Below are 18,128 nucleotides of genomic sequence, written 5' to 3' on the forward strand. Positions count from 1 at the left end.
AAGATTGATGTCTATTCGATTGTCTTTGCATGATTTTAGTAATATGATTTTAAAACACTATCTAAGATTTTAAAAATATTTTCTTTGATTTCAAAACATTTTAGGAATTCTAAATCCTCGTTAAGAAGAAATGATTATAACACACTCTCTTTTCCAATACTAATGTAGTGATCTGTGCTCAGCATCAGATTATTCATAACTCAATCGACTTTGAGATAGACAAACACAAACATATAATAGTTAACATAAATTGTAAGATTCGTAATTATTTTTTAAGCTGATTTTCTAAAGTGTAAAATCAACTATAAAAATTAAAAAAAATACAATGTAATAAGATATATGCAACGTTTTTTTATATAAAAAAAATTAAACAACAAACTGTTAGTCGGTATTTTATCTTATGTATATTCAACATGTAAGAGAAGGTTTGAAGTGCAAAATCTTCTAAGTTCTGTTAGCTTGTAAATTCAACAGGCTCATTTAATATGGTCAACATTTGTTTGACCTTTTACTTTGCAGGAATCGAAAGCTTTCTCATTTCAAGTCGAGTATTTCGACAAGATGGCAAGCTAACGTGCGTGACTTGGAGTTTAATAGAAGAAAGATCGGGTCGAAGTCAAGCAATGAAGGCGGGAAAGCACGATTTCAAGCTTGGAGACGGTTTCCTTAGTGGGAACATGGGGCAAACAGTTGCCCAAGATGGAGGAAGTGTTGATCATGGGATTAGTGGTTCACCAGTTAGTTATTTTAGTATTAATAAATGTTTCCAAGCCGGAAAATGGGTCGCTAATCATTTATAGAATTCTACAACACTCAAACTACCTACGTCTAGGGAAACGAGTTAACATAATGTATGTAAACTGATTTGTAGACCGCATTTATTTTAATGCATTGCATTTTACTTTTCCTTTAAGATTACATGCTTAAAGCCCTTTATCTTTTCAATTTACTTTATATTGCTTTTGTTTGCAATCTCAAGCCTGTCGAGGGACAATGCCTTTTCTGTACAAACCCGTCATGCTCTCTAAGTAACCTGAGTGCATATCGTGTCTCTTTTTCAAACCCTTTTTTTCGATCAAAACTTTTGCACAACATGCTCCTGAGATCTCTAGTTCGGTTTCGCTTGTAATAATCAGAACTAACCCGTAGTTTGCCGAAAACATAGGCAAACAAATTGGCACGCCCAGTGGGACACTGTTTGTGCAATTGATTTTCAAAAACTTTTTCATAAAAAACTATTTTCAAAAACTTTTTCAAAACTCATCTCCTTGGTGAGATCCATTTTTAGGATTTTGTTACTATTTTCGGGTAACTTTATTGCTAAAAACAACAAATTGTTTGTGTATGCATTTGAGAAGTGGTAAATCTATGGCTCGTGCGAGTTCATCCTCTTCACAAGCACAATCTTTACATGCGACTTCACCTTTGGGAGATTTGAACGTGTCGACCCCTATGGGGGCAAGTACGGCTTTGCCAGTTTTGACAGAAATGGGAGTAACCGCTCCCTCAAACGTTTCTACGTCTGTTCCGATGACACGACCAGAAATGGGAGCCGTTATACCCCCATTCACTGCTGGTGTTCCTTCGACTACCAGTACTTAAAGTTCTCCGTTTGTCAGGCCTATGCTTGATGATCGAAATACAAGTATGCAGAACCTTTCTAGGGAACAACTGTATGGTATGCCAACTTCGATGATGACAAATGCACATAATAGTGCGTCCGCATTTGCAGACCAAGCAAATCCGTTCACAATGCACAACGTACATTGTAACACCCCTATTTTTATCTCACATTATAGGACGTGTCACATATAATAATAAGCGCAAAAATGTAAATAAATATAATTCGGCCGCGTTAAAGTAGGGTGCGTCAAAATAATAATATTATTTCTATCTTTGTCTCAATTATTATTATTTTTCCCTTTCTCAACATTCTTTTTTTATCATATGTATGTTTCTTTTAAAGAACTTCTACACAACAAAAATTTTAGAACATAAATAACACACATTTAAGTCATAATATATATATATATATATATATATATATATATATATATATATATATATATATATATATATATATATATCATTCGGTCTAAGCCTGTGGCTCATAATGTTAAAGTCATCATAGTGAATATTTTACAATGATCATAAGTCTTCATGAGACATAATATTAACAAAATATAAATACCATCTAACTAGAGTCATAATGCATCATGAAGGTGAGAAAAACACAAGCAGGGGGAGGGTTTGAATTGTGTTTTCTTTTTCTCTTTAAAAAAAAAAATCTTCTTCTGATAAAACTTCAGAAGCAGTTTGTGAGTGCTTCTGATGAAATGATCAGAATCAGATATGCAGCGGAAAAGATCAAAGTAGAGAAAAGAAAAGCAAGACACAAGCAGTTATCCTGGTTCCTTCCACAAATCGGAAGTAGTCCAGTCCCCCTTGCACTTCCAAGGAGATTTCACTATAATCACAAAGATTACAAAATGCTCAATACTCTCTAAGTATGAGATTTCTCAAAATATGCTCAAGCACACACGCAAGAGTCTTCCAATGCTCAAGCACTAAGCAAGAGTCTTCTAATGCTCAAGCACACAGGCAAGAGGCTTCTGATCAAACAAAAATACAATGAAATAAGTTTGACTTGAACACTTGATATACAATCAGTGGTGTTCACAATACAATACGTTAGAGACTCTAGACTTTTGAATTTCTAAGATGTATCAAATCAGTGCAGAAATTCAGTGTGCTTTGTAGAATCAAATTGACAGAGTTTTGGCGCTTTTTTAACTTGTATATATCTATCTACAATCTTCAAGTCTTCACTCCTTTATATAAAGGTGTGAAAGAGACGTTGAGATGATTAGCACGTCTAAAGAGTCGTTTGAAATCCTTTGATCATTCACCAGTAATCCTTTGCCTGATTTGGGTGTAGTCCTTTGAGGAATTAACTTCAAATTCATTCCCATCTTGAAGGCACAAATTCTGCAGGCATAGGTGTTGTCTTGTCTTGTAGCGTGGACAAAACAGAGTAGTGGAGGTAGTGGTTGTACACTTGTACTTTGTCAACTCTGTTAACGAAGGACAAATACTCAGTGCTATCCAAATGACCGTTGATACCTCCTTTTCAATTCTTCGTTCTTCTTAGATAAGGTTGAAATGAGAAACAGCTACTTTGGATCTTCAGTTTGAATTTACGGATTAAATGTAGCTTCTGGTGATGATATCGCTTCTGATGAAAACCTTGCTTCTGATGAGCTTCTGCTTCTGATGACGTCATCACTTCAGATGCACTTTAGCTTCAGGAGCACTTCAAGCTTCAGACGCAATTTTCTTCAGATGCTATGAATTCCTTTGCTTTCCTTTGTTCTTCCAAGACCTATTGAAATTACTTGACTAGCATTTGGTCCTGTACACTTGAACAATTATTAACAATAACCAATTGACAATTTTTAATACTTTGTTATCATCAAAACTTATTAAGGTTCATTGTAAAACACATTTTGTTCCAACAATCTCCCCCTTTTTGATGATGACAAACAATAGTATTTAAAATGTTCAATTGTTGTTGATCTAATTAATAAGTTGACTACTGGGATAGAGTTTTGAAAGCTCCCCCTGAGTCTTATAGATCTTTAAGGTGAGGTTTGTAAGCTCCCCCTGAGTTCTATACTCATTAATTAAATTTCAATAAAATACTCATAAAATATCAGAAGTATTAAAAAAAAGGTTTAGAAGTGGTTCTGAGCAAAGCTCACATCAAAAAGTTAACTTAATCAAGTTATTATAATGGGGCTTAGAGCCTTAAAATACTATACATCTACTCCCCCTTTTGTCATCAACAAAAAGTAAGTAAAGAAAAACAAAAGAAAGAGTATCAGAGCAACAGAAGGATAAACTTTAAAATACAGTGTATTAGAGCCAATGACACAACAGATATAGCAATGATTTTCAGAGTAACAACTTGAAAAATAGCATGAGAATTATTGAATTGATTCAGAAGCAATGATAAACCAGTTAAAATACATAGTTAAAGCAATGCAATACTTAAAACAAGATCTAAACATTTAAAAAGAATTGGTGTGCAACTAAGGTTTGGATAGCTTAGACACTTGTTCCAATAAGAATTTGATCTGCTCAGACTGCTTCTGAAGTTCTTCATCCTTGGCTCTCAGTCTTCTTCTCAGCCCTTCTTGAATTCTATCAGCCCTTGAGATGTAAACAGCTTCTGGATAGAACAGAGCGTTGGCTAGCAGAGGCACATAATCAAGCTCCTTCACTCTAGCTGCTTCATGCATATCATCCAATAATTTCTTCAACATAGCAGAGTGAGATGAGACACATTTTGTGCTCAGTTGATCCAGCAGTTTATTGAAGCTTTTCTTTAGATCCATCCATTGATCAAGATAGTGAATGGGAGGTACAGGAACTATTCTGAGAAGAATCAGTGACTGAATCTCATCACTTAAACTTATAAGCTGTTCATCAATATATTCAGATTCCAGGATGGTGTCTGGGATGGGTGTTTGAGATGCAGAAGGTTGGTTAGAGGCTGTTTGATGGTTAGAAGAGGTTAGGTCAATTATTGGTGGTTCTGGTTGTTGTTGTTGTTCTATGTTAGTCTCGGGTTGTTCTATGGTAGTTTGATCTAGTTCGGAAACAGTTTGTTCAGGAACAGTTTGTTCAGGGATGACTGTTTCAGTTTGTGTAGTTGTTTGTTGGTTTTCCAAAACAGTCTTTTCAGGGACTGTCTTAGAAGCCTTTGTGGGTGTAGGTTGCATTTTACCACCTAAATGCTTTTCTAAGTTATGAAGGGTTGATGATTCTTGGTGTTGGGGGATTTCTGAAATAGTTGCTTCTGAAACTACTTCAGAGGCTTTTTGTGGAGATTGATTATTTTGTGGGTTGGTTTCAGGAAATTGTATACTAACAACTTCTGGAATTTGTGGTTGAAAAAAGTGATCAGGAGGCAAATTGAATTTTTCACAGATTTTTATCCTCTGTTTAGAGAATTCAATTTGGGTCTGCTCATAATCTATTGTTCCATAGGTTGTTAGTTTGGTAGGTTTGCGATTTAGTAGTTTTTCAATGTGTTGACTAAGAGGTTGGTCATCTGATTCAGTGGATGATGATGAGGGTGAAGATGGAAGGTCAGGAATCTGAGTATTGATATTAGCTTGTAAAGAAGTACCTGAAGAGTGAGCTTCTGGATGAGCTGCTTCTGGAGCTTTAGATGCTGGTTCTGATGAAGTAGCTCCTGAAGCCTGCTTGTCTTTCAAAGCTTGAGATAGCAGTTTTACTCCCTTCTGGACAGTTTCTTGTTCAACTTCAGCAGCTAAAGCAACAAACTCAGCAGCCTTCTCAGGAGCAAGCTTATACCATGCAACCTTGAGTTGTTCCTCTCTTTTCTTCTGCTGTCTCAACTGTTTCCTCCTAGCCATCTCAGTTGAAGTATAATTTCTAGCATATTGCCATTGTTCTTCTATAGGAACAAACATTGGCATTACACTAGGCTTCTTACTCTTAGCCTTCTTAGCACTTGGCTCTTCTTCCAACACTCCTGGCTGTTCAACATGATCTTCCGTGCTTCCTTCAGAAGTTTTCAGATTACTTGTTCTCTTGTTTTTGATGGTTTGAAGAGCAGCTTCCTTAGCATCAGTTTCTTGATTTTCTGTTTCTGAACATCTTCTTCAGAAGCAGGAACTTCTTCAGAAGCAGCAGCTTGTTCAGAAGCTGAAACATTTGCTTTGGATTTCTTGGGCTTTGGTGCTGCAACCTCAACCTTGGTTTCTTTTCTGGTCCTCTTGGAAGGTTTCCTTTTAGCCTCTTCTTCTTCCAAGTATTCTTCTTTTGAAAGGGGCCTGCTCTTTGATTTCCTGCTCTTGGCAACAGGAAGAACACCTCCAAACATCTGTTCAGGCACATCTTTCAGACTGATCTTCTCCCTTGTCCTTTCAAAATGATCTCTGATATAGTTTATCTGAACATCCAGAGGATCTTGTTTGCAGATAGGGGGAAAATTTGGAATCAATGCTGATTTGGCATCAGATGCCTTCATATCTGTGGGTAGCTTCTTAAGATCTTTTACATCAATCAGATGCATGGATCTCAGAGTTTCAGCATTCATAATCTTTCCTCTAACAGTTCCCAACTGTTCATCTGTGAAGAATTCTGCCTCTTTCAGCATCTTGATGATACCTCCTTAATGAAAAATCTCAGAGAGTAGCCTCCCATAGGGTACCCAGCACCTATTATTCAGCTGGCTCTCTCTGAGCGGTTGTACCATATGTCTGAAAATGTATCTGGGCACATTTGCCTTTACACCAGTTATGAAAAAGTGTAAGAGGATTGTAACGCCCTAGTTGTTATTTTATTATTTTTAGAATTGTTTAGAGTCTTTTGGGTGTTTTTAATTAATTTATGTGATTTATGTAGTGTGTAGTATTTATTTATATAACTTATTTAATATAAATAGAATAATAAAAATAATAGAATTATTTAAGAGGTTAGGGATTAATTAGAAATTAATAATAATAAGGGAGGTTTTAATGAAAAAGGGGAAGTTATAGTTTTGAGAAGTTAAGGAAAGAAAAGTCAGAAACAGTTTTAACGTGAAAACAAGTGGGAGAGGAAAAAGCTAGGCAAGGGAGAAGACCAAGAGAGAAGAGCTTAGGAATTGACTTGCTGCACTTTATCTTTACAATTCTAAGGTAAGGGTGGGATTATCTTTCAATAGTTCTAATATATGATTTCTAAAAAATTAATCAATTTAACTGTTCTTAAGGTAAAATTGGGAAATTTAGGGTTAATGATGATTCTGAAGGAAATGTGTAAGAATCAGGTTTATAATGTTGTATTTGATGATTAGTATGATTTCCTAATCTATAATGTTGATATTGATCATAATTTGGAGTGAAAATAGAATATGATAGATGAATGTTGGAAGTTCTGAATGAATGTTTGATTGGAGTTAATTGTTGTTGTTGATGCTAATTTGCTGTTTCTTTGATATCTGGTTGCATATAGGACTCGTAAACATTTCAGGAAAACATTTTGGGTGATCAGGGGATTAAAATTGGGTTTTTGGAGTGAGGAGAAGTCTGAAAATCGTAGCTGTTACCCTGCCCAGATGAGTGGTCGCTTAAGCGAACATCCCATCGCTTAAGCGAGCGATCACGATCGTTACCCAGATTTTGCTGAAGCCAAGTCGCTTAAGCGACCAGTGAGCGAGCCGTAAGCGTAGAATTAATTTAGATACGACATTGTGTTCGCTTAAGCGAACTGCGAGCGAACCGTGAGCGAGCGAGGACCTCAACCTTGTGTGAGCTGGTCGCTTAAGCGAGCTACTCGTCGCTTAAGCGAACTGAGTGTTAGTCAGCCCTTTTCTGAATTTTGCTTCGTGCACAAGGTAACTTTGTGAGTACTTCTAGGTGTTTCCTTTAGCTTGTATGACCTTTGTATAGACATAAAATCTTACTTATTTCATGATGATATTTAGTTGGTTAACTTTGTAAATTTTGAAGATATTGGAATACTTGAATCAAGTGAATGAACATGTTGCATTAAGGAGTGGTGAGTCATATGAGTACATATGCATTAGTCGTTGAGTTGTATGTAGATATACACTAGAGGAGTCAGTTGCATAAGCATAAAAATGATGTTATGATGAGGACTTCGGTCCAGGAACGCCTTGTCGTTCAAAATGATGGAACACTATGTGTTCAAAACGATGTTATGATGAGGACTCATGTCCTGATAAAAGAATGCTTTAACCATTCTATAAAGATGAGAGCTTCGGCTCTGTTATGGTACCACATGCATAGTTTCATTGTTGAGGAGTCTTAGTAGAGGTGTCATGTCTTGCATGAGTCTTAGAAGTGAAGTCAAGTGGTCGCATGAATCATTGTTACTGTTGCCATTATTGTTGGATGATGAAGTTGTTAATGATGCTATATTATGACTGCTGAATGATTATGATGATAGGGTGTTAGATTTATTTATGTTATTATATATTATCATTATTGTTTGAGAATCTCACCCCTTCTGCTTGAAAACGTTGCCTTTCCAATGGGTAACTTGCAGGTGATCCTGAGTAGTAGGTGGTGGCTCACAGTGTCTAAGGCTCTGATACATGGGATGGGATTTTATTGCTTGAATTCTTTCCTATGTATCAATTTTGAAATATTACTGATGTAGCCCTTTGGTGATTGACTTTTATGTTGAAATGGCTTTATGCCAAGAATAATTATTGTAGACTGAATGATGTTGCAAACAATCCGCTGCGAGTTTAATGACAATTTTATGAACGACGTTTGATTAAATAGATTTTTATATACTCTCTATTTAGTAAATTTTAAATGAAGAAATGTAGCATGCCTGTTATGATTACTCTGATTATTGATGTATTATTATTAATTAAATTGATTTTGGGAAACGGGGTGTTACAAGGATTTTGTGTTCCAGAGAGGGTTGATCACTATCACCACCTTTTGGTAGTAGGTTGTCATTTTGAATTTTCAGCATCACTTTGGTCTTGGCATTCATATCTGCATAGGTAAAGTCCTTGACCTTGTTGTAGAGTGTTTTATTCACAATATCATTCCAGGGGCTATCTTTGGGTTTAGTGATTCCAGCTTTATAATCTCCTTCTGCTGGTCTTCTGAGGACGAAAGCAATCACATCCTCATTGATCCATACAGGAATCCCCATGATGCTTGATCGTATCTGAGTTTTAGTAAATGGTTCCAAGCCCATTTCCTGTCTTGATTTTCCCTTGAGTTCTAGATTGAGAAGAACTTTTTCATCTTCTTCAATCTTAGCAGCATCTCTATCATAGATACTGGCTCTAACCCAGAAATGTCGTATCAAAGTTTGATAAGTTGGACCATTCAGAAAATTGAAGTAGCTTCCCAAGCCTTGTGCTTCGTAGAAACTTCCAATATCACAGTTGTGAGCGGCCAAAGAAATAAAATCCACTGGATTTTCTGATTGAATCTTCAAATCCCATTCCTCCAAGGACATGGTTCTTCTTTTAATCACGTAGGCAGGAGCCTCTTCTTGTTGCATGTTTGATGATTGACCAGGTGCAGAACTTGGAGAAGCCATATGATTGATTGAAGAAGAAAAGGGTTTCTAGGGTTTTTGGAGTTTCTTAGCAGAGAAGGTTTGAAGTGAAATGAGAGTGTGAGTTGTGAAGTGAGTAGTGTGTGTTTGTTTTGATGGTAAATCGACATTAACAGAATAAGCAGCGGAATAAAATTTCGATTTACTTTCCTTGGATCATTACGAATTGAAACTTGAACCAGTGATTCGATTGTTACCTTAGAATGAAAGTCTGAAAACGATCGGTGGAATCTGCGAACTGGAATCTCGATCACAGCCAAGCAAACAGCAGAGCCTCTATTGAGTCCACACGAACAGTGCTCCTCCAAAACCTCGGTGCTAGCCAAGAAGACGGAAGTCAGAGAACTAGGGTTTCTGCAAGGAAAAACGTAACCGCAAACTATTGCACTAGGTTTCTATTTATAGAACTCCTTATGTGCTTTGCAAGTCAAACTCGTTTTTGACTTCACTAAGCCCAATACGAGTTTAGCAAATTTTGCTAAATCATTAGCATTATTTACTAAGCGCACCCTTTATATAAGTCGTACTTATATATATCTCTTTTGACTGTTCTTTGTGTGTGACCCTTTAGGTTCTAGTCACGTTGGCAATGATATTAAATCTAATATCTAATACCATAAACAATGAGCGGTATCTAGCAACACATCATTGCTACCCAAGTGACAAGAATGTCAAGTGATCTGACGAAACCTTTCATGATAACACATATGTGTATAATTACTCCTTTGTCTCAATATCTTCATTGATCTCAAGGCATAGATAGTGTCACCCTTGTATAGATCAATGTTTATTTATCTTGATTCTGAAATATACTATTTAACGAATAAGTCCAATATCTTATATTGACTTAGTTCGGCATGGCCATGCATATTTATAGTCATATTTCATCAAGAGGCCTAAAGATATATCTCCTGTTTATGAGGAGGGACAAATCCCATCTAGAACACTCATGCCCCTCAGCATGATTCATCAAGTACCCATCAACCAACGTTATTGTTATCCTTTTACAGACAACGTTAGAATGGCAACAAAGCACTTGAGTCCACATCTAGAGATCATAGTGGTTTCAGGTCTAAGAGCAATATACATTATTATCATTGTGAGAATATCTTATGACAATTTCATAACTTACTATGTAGTATTCTCACAGTGGGTCAATCCAATATAAATATTACTTCTAATATTTATATCTATGTATAGACTTAATATCTCATATCTATGACCCATGAGATGCGGTCATCAGTCTACATACATAATAGTCTCGACGCTTTATTATTATCCTTTATTCATATTAAAGCTTTGACTACGGATACATTTAAGAATAGCGTTCTATAAGATAATGTAATCTCATGATTAAGTCACACTTAATATATTATTACACGAACTATCTATTCTAAGGACTTTATTAACATTATCTAAATATAATAAAGAGTGCCATATATTATTCAATAATAAAAGTCATGATACATAAGATAGATTTAACATAAACTATTGGCCTCTAGGGCTTACACCAACATGTTTAAGTGTTTTTATCAAAAACGTTTGCAATTCAAATGAGACAAACAAACATAGCATTAATGACAAATTGGGGGGGCGTGTTAGTATGTTTAAAAGCAAATAAAACATCATTGCCCTTTTTGTTATACTCCAGTACAAATAGACCACGTCAGAAACTTTTCAGAAAACTAACCTTTGGGTAATGGGACAGCTGTTACAAAAAGTAACTGCAAACGATCCCACTAGCCATGCTATTCAGAAGCAAAGAATACCGCTTCTGAAGTTTTAGTGCTGACGTCATCTTCAGAAGCACATTTTCCTCAGAACCTTAGTTAAGAGCTTCTGATGGACCAAATGCTTCTGAATGGACTTCAGAACCAAACTTCTTATTCAGAGGCAAGCAAATTTTCAATCAGACACAAAGTGCATGTTCAAATTTTTCTTAATAAAATCAAATCTTTCAACAGATAAAGGTTTTGTAAATATATCAGCCCATTGATGTTCAGTATCAATGAATTGTATATCTAAAATTCCTTTTTGAACATAGTCTCTGATAAAATGGTGTTTGATCTCAATATGCTTGGCTCTAGAATGTAGAATTGGATTCTTAGACAAACAAATAGCAGCAGTATTATCACAAAAGATGGGAATATTGTTAGCATTAATCTGATAATCTTCCAACTGATGTTTCATCCAAAGTAGTTGTGTGCAAGAACTTGCAGCTGAAATGTATTCTGCTTCGGCTGTAGACATAGCAATAGTTGCTTGTCTTTTGCTTGCCCAGGATATCAGATTCTCTCCCAGGAATTGACAATTTCCACTGGTTGATTTTCTTTCAATCCTGTCACCAGCATAATCAGCATCACAGAATCCAATCAACTTATAGTCTAGGGATTTCCTATACAGGAGTACAAGATTAGTTGTTCCTTTCAGATACCTGAAGATTCTCTTAACTGCAGTTAAATGAGATTCTCTAGGATCTGATTGAAATCTTGCACACAAGCATACACTGAATAAAATATCAGGTCTAGATGCAGTGAGGTATAACAGAGAACCAATCATACCTCTGTATAGCTTCTGGTCTACTACAGTTCCAGTATCTTCTTTGCTTAAGGTGCAGGTTGGATGCATTGGAGTGTTCATCACTTTACAATCTTCTAGCTTGAACTTCTTCAGAAGCTCCTTTGTATATTTTGTTTGATGAACATATTGATGAGTCATTTATATGCTATTTTAATATGCTTTTTAGTTTAGTTTTATTTAGATTTTATATAATTTTATATTAGTATTATTTCCTTTTTAGGATAGTTTACTTTAAATTGCAATTTATTATATTTCAGGGAAGAATATTGGATGGATTGAGTCTTGGAGCAAAAGAAAGGGATTTGGAGCAAATTGGACACGAAAATACGAAGATTGGGAAACAAAATATATCTCCCACAAGTCAGAAGCCTGGCACGGCCCGTGCTAGCCTTGGCACGGCCGTGCCACCCTCCAGAAGACCTTTTGCTGCTTTTGCTTGGACTCCAAGCTATTCTATTTTGGCGCACAATCTACCGAGGAATATTCTTGGAATATACTTGCTTAGATTTTAAGTCAATTGTGTACTATAAATAGAGTAGCTAGCCATCACAAATATTCATCTTTTCTTGGAATACAATATGTGACAATTGTCTTTCTAATAAAAGTTCATTTTACTTTCTTTGTTATTTACTTTTATGTTTTCTCTCTTCTTCTCCTTGTCTACAATGAACGTCAGTGAGTAAACTTCTCTTGTCTTGGGATTGTTGGATAAGTCTAATGACATAATCCTAATCAAACCAAGCTTTAAACCTTAATCTTATGTAACCCTAATTCCTTATCTAAATTCACCGCTTTAACATGGATCAACCATTATCAAACTGTGGAAACGAAAGTGGAGGGTTTGATAATTGTTTATCCATCATCTCAAATATCAATTCATAAAACGAAAGTGGAGCTTTGATATTCGAACAAGTGAATTTAGACAAGGATTGCAAAGTCAGCGAAATAGGCTTTGCAATCTTTGAGACATATAGTTTCGATCTTCAAGGGAACTAATAACAATCAAGTCAGCGAAATAGGCTTGGTTGTTAGAGGAACCAAAATCTAATAGTAATCAAGTCAGCGAAATAGGCTTGGTTGCTAGAGGAACAAAAGAGAAACTGTCTTGAGAAATTAGGTCTAACATAAAGTTATAAGTTTAATAGTTTGGTTTGAGAAGGACTTGTCGTTAGGATGAACCAATAATCCCAAGGCTTTTATCTTTTATTTTATTATTTGCTTTCAATTAAAAATACAAACCTTTCTACCTTATAAAATCTTCAGTCTAATCATTATCTAAAGTTAATTGAATTCATAACTCCCTGTCGGAACGATACTCATATTTTACTACTTCGGTAAGACCGTGCACTTGCGGTTTTATCCCATCAAGTTTTTGGCGCCGCTGCCGGGGAGTTACGGTAATTTGATTAACTTTTCAATAGTGGTTAGTCTAAAAAAAAAAAAAAATATTTATAATAATAATATATATATATATCCTTTTTTTACCTTTTTATTTTTTATATATATATATATATATATTTAAAATATATTTTATTTCCTTTTCTTATCTTTTTATTTTATATATATATATATATATATATATATATATATATATATATATATTTGTAAAATATTTTATATATTTATCTCTCTCTCTCTCTATAAAAAAATAAAAAAAAATATAAAAAATAAAAAAAATAAAAATATATATATTTATATATAAAATCTCTCTCCCTCCCTTTCTCCTTATTTTATTTTATTTTATTTTATTTTATTTTTATTTTGTTTTATTTTTTATTTTCTATCTTTAATCGCTTTGATTTCAGGGATGACTCAAAGAAACACACAGTAATAACGATATGGCTGAGAAACGTGCTCTCAAAGAGTATGCAATCACATCTTCAGATGAGCCGTACGATGCTATTGTGTACCCAACGGTTGAGGATATTAAATTTGAAATAAAGCCTGCACTTATTTACCTGGTGCAGCAAAATCAATTTTTCGGATCACCCACTGAGGATCCGAATTTTCATGTTTCAACTTTTTTAAGACTCAGTGGAACTTTGAAGGCAAACCAAGAGGCCGTAAGGCTGCACCTCTTTCCTTTCTCTTTGAGGGATAGAGCTAGTGCTTGGTTTCATTCATTGCAAATTGGTTCTATCACTTCATGGAACCAAATGAGGAAGGCATTTCTTTCCCAATTCTTTCCCCATAGTAAAACTGCTCAATTGAGGAGTCAAATCACACAATTCACTCAAAAAGATGGTGAATCTCTTTACAATGCGTGGGAGCGTTTCAAAGAAATGCTTAGGCTTTGCCCCCATCATGGTTTTAGAATTGGCTTCTTATCCACACTTTTTATAATGGTCTTTTGTTTTCCACAAAAATGAATGTTGATGCAGCTGCAGGTGGAGCTTTGATGAATAAAACTTACACAGGAGCCTATGATTTGATCGAGAATATGGCATACAACCACTATCAGTGGACAAGTGAGAGAGTTATCACTGAAGGTACTCCTCCACCCTCTAAAAAAGAGGAAGGTATGTGCCAGGTTTCTACCCTTGATCATCTATCTGCTAAGGTGGACACACTTCTTCAAAAATTTGATAAATTAACTGTAAGTGTCGTCACACCTGCTCTTGTCTCACCACCTTGTGAATTTTGTGGAATATTTGACCATACTGATGTTGAATGCCAACTAGGTAGTGTTACTAAAAGCCCCGAGCAAAATTTTTATACCTTTGGACAACAAACAACACCACCCATTTGTACAAACAACGAAAGAGTCCCTCAGAAATCCAGCTTGGAAATTTTACTAGAAAAACATGCTATGGAGCAATCCAAGCAATTTCAAGAACTTAAAAATCAAACTGGATCTTTGAATGACTCTTTTGTCAAGCTTACATCTAAAGTGGACTCCATTGCTACTCACACTAGAATGCTAGAAACTCAAATCTCTCAAGTAGCCCAAAAAGTAGCAACTTCCTCTCAAACCCCCGATGTCTTTCAAAGTCAAACTGAAGCCAACCCCAAAGGCCTTATAAATGCTATTCAACTTAGGGACGGTAATCAGTTAGAGGACCCCATTATGAAAACTAAGACAATTGAGGGTGAGATAGAGAGTGAAAAGCAACAAGGTGAGAAAGTCATAGGAGAGAGTGATAAGCCAATCGTTTCACCACCTTATAAACTCAAAATCCATGTCCCTCAAAGGCTTGCTAAGCTTAAACTCATAGTGATTGAGAGTGTTTCCACCCCTTGTGTGATTGAGAGTGAAACCATTGAAAAAGCTATGTGTGATTTGGGAGAGAATCTCAGGTTGATGCCACTATCCCTTTGGGAAAGATTGGGTATTGGGTAGAGAAACCTTCTAATCGTCAAGCTAATGACTCTAAAAGAGCGCTTCGTGGGAGGCAACCCATGAGTTTTATTGCTTTTATTTTGTTTTTTTTTGTTGTTTTGTAGGTATTTGTCCAAATATGATGCGAAAAAGTGAAAAAGATTTGAAGCCATTGACCAGAAACCCACCCAAAAAACAAAAAAAAAAATTCTTCCCTCTTTTTCCAGAAAGTTAGCACGGCCCGTGCCTGAGTTGGCACGGCCGTGCCAACCCATCAGCACAAAAAAAAAAAAAAATTATTTTATTTTTTCTTCGCGTATCCAAATCGAATAACATCTATAATCCTTCTTCCGTAATTCTCTCCAAACTTCACCAACATTCATCCACCCACAACCAAACCAATCTAGGGTCAATGGCATCAAAAAGGAAAGGTGAGAAGATTGACGCCTCCAAAAGTGGTGCAAGCAAGAAGCAATCAACAACCCGAATCATGGGATTCAATTCAAGGATTCCGAGCAAAGAAATATGTATAATTCTCTAATCTCTAGAACTATCTCTCCTTGCAGGTACCCTGATGTTAATGCTTTGGATAGACTAGAAATAGATGAACATGTGATTAGGTTGTTGAATAAATTCACAACCCTGTGCTTAGGTACCTTCACACGGTTATTGCTTGCACCATATGGGGTAGAAAAAAGGTAGAAATGATGAGGACTGTTGAGTTGTTTATAGGTTATACTTTATAACCACCATGTTAACATTTGCTATTATTTGATTTATTATCTTGTTTCAATTGCTAGAAAAAACCCGGATATAAAGATGATATAGTGGTAGGTGGAATCATCACTTTCATTTGTTATAAAATTTGAGGTAAATGTGAACAAAGGGATAAATAGGATTGAGGGAAACTACTATCTATAAAAACCCTCACTACCATGTTTTTTTTTTAGAATCCATGGCCCTTCTCACAATTCCCAATATGAGTGGCGAGTCAATAATGCTAATTTCTTGATTATTCTACCTAATTCAGATATTACTAATTCGAAGGTGGTAGAAAACTTTTATGTTGGCACTAACCCACAGGTACACAATGATGGTGATGATGGTGGTGATGAAGAGGAGGTAGGTGCAAACTTGCACCATTAACAAGTAGCCGGTGGAAACTATAATGATGAACGGTGGGCATGGATGCAAACCGAAGTTCAAAGAACATGCACCGAGAAACAAAGACAAGGTGTTGAAATGATCGGGCTAAGAAACGATGTCCTAAGGGGCACTCAAATAAATGAATAAAACAATCAAATGTTCCGATACATGATGCAACACCTTCACCTCCAAGGTCTACCTTATGGACTTCAATAAAATTGTGAGCTCTCCTCTTCCTCTACTCTTCTCTACTTCTCTTCTTTCTTCACCATCTTCTTCTTTCTCTTCTTCTTCTTTTAAATCATTGAGGACAATGCTTCTCCTAAGTGTGGGGGGAGCCTAATAAAGTGTCTTTAGTTGTAGTGTTTCCAAACTCCCTTGAACTTTATTCTTTTGTATAGTTTTATTGTAAAAGGCATGGTTAAGTAGCTAATTTTTATTGAAAATATCATGACACAAAACTTTCATTGTCTCCTCTTATTTTGTTGATTCTTGTACATGAAAGCAAACTCTTGTGTTTTAAGTCTTCTTGATATACCCACATCTTGTTTTAAAGTGAATAAAATTCTCCAATGAGAAAAACACAAAGTTGCTTCCCTTGAGTAAATGTATGAATAGGTATTTTAAGGAAACGCGTTTTAATCTTAGTGGTGCATTAACCTTTAAAGATTCTCAAAGTGCCAGTAGTATAAGTTAGTATAAGGGAGTGCATAAAAAGCCAAAAAGCCAAATAAATTCCAAGATCTCATCATTGAATCTAGATTGGGGAAGGAGGTAGGCCCTCCGACTTCCTACGTGAAGATGATTGTTATCTTGAGGAAAAACTTTAAAAAAGCATCATTGAATCTAGATTGGGGAAGGAGGTAGGCCCTCCGACTTCCTACGTGAAGATGATGTTTTAAGGGATACCATTGAATCTAGATTGGGGAAGGGGGTAGGCCCTCCGACTTCCTACGTGAAGATGTTGTTCCTTAAATAAAGAACTTAAAATGTGCAAATGGCAAAGAACAAAGATTCTCAAATACTCCCATCTTTCTTATATGAATTATAGAAGGAATCTTTCTTGGTTAGTTTAGTGCTAGGATTAGACCATGTTTCCTCATAATACCTATCTTATACAGGAGCAAGAAAAGGGTTGGACTTCACACACACACTCACTCACTTGAAACTTGATCGTTGGGTAGAATAAAGATTTCAAGAAATACTTGAGTTTGTGATTAGTTTACATTTTGGGATTTAAGCCCTTGAGGAGACATGTGCTTTAATTAAATTGTCATTTGATTTAACTGTTGATGCTACTATGTTTATGCCTTTTGCTTGAGGACAAGCAAAGATTCAAGTATGGGGGAGTTTGATGAGTCATTTATATGCTATTTTAATATGCTTTTTAGTTTAGTTTTATTTAGATTTTATATAATTTTATATTAGTATTATTTCCTTTTTAGGATAGTTTACTTTAAATTGCAATTTATTATATTTCAGGGAAGAATATTGGATGGATTGAGTCTTGGAGCAAAAGAAAGGGATTTGGAGCAAATTGGACACGAAAATACGAAGATTGGGAAACAAAATATATCTCCCACAAGTCAGAAGCCTGGCACGGCCCGTGCTAGCCTTGGCACGGCCGTGCCACCCTCCAAAAGACCTTTTGCTGCTTTTGCTTGGACTCCAAGCTATTCTATTTTGGCGCACAATCTACCGAGGAATATTCTTGGAATATACTTGCTTAGATTTTAAGTCAATTGTGTACTATAAATAGAGTAGCTAGCCATCACAAATATTCATCTTTTCTTGGAATACAATATGTGACAATTGTCTTTCTAATAAAAGTTCATTTTACTTTCTTTGTTATTTACTTTTATGTTTTCTCTCTTCTTCTCCTTGTCTACAATGAACGTCAGTGAGTAGACTTCTCTTGTCTTGGGATTGTTGGATAAGTCTAATGACATAATCCTAA

At 35.6% G+C, this 18,128-nt stretch overlaps 1 non-coding gene across 1 annotated transcript; it reads right to left on the reverse strand.

Annotated features, from left to right (window-relative positions):
• Positions 1-13,910: 13,910 nt before the first annotated feature.
• LOC120580762 (small nucleolar RNA R71) lies at positions 13,911-14,017 on the reverse strand. The gene has a single exon (XR_005646520.1). It is a non-coding gene; the product is annotated as a small nucleolar RNA R71 (small nucleolar RNA).
• Between the last annotated feature and the right edge of the window lie 4,111 nt (positions 14,018-18,128).

Source organism: Medicago truncatula, chromosome 5 (genome assembly GCF_003473485.1).
Source record: "Medicago truncatula cultivar Jemalong A17 chromosome 5, MtrunA17r5.0-ANR, whole genome shotgun sequence".
Classification (NCBI taxonomy): Eukaryota; Viridiplantae; Streptophyta; class Magnoliopsida; order Fabales; family Fabaceae; genus Medicago; species Medicago truncatula.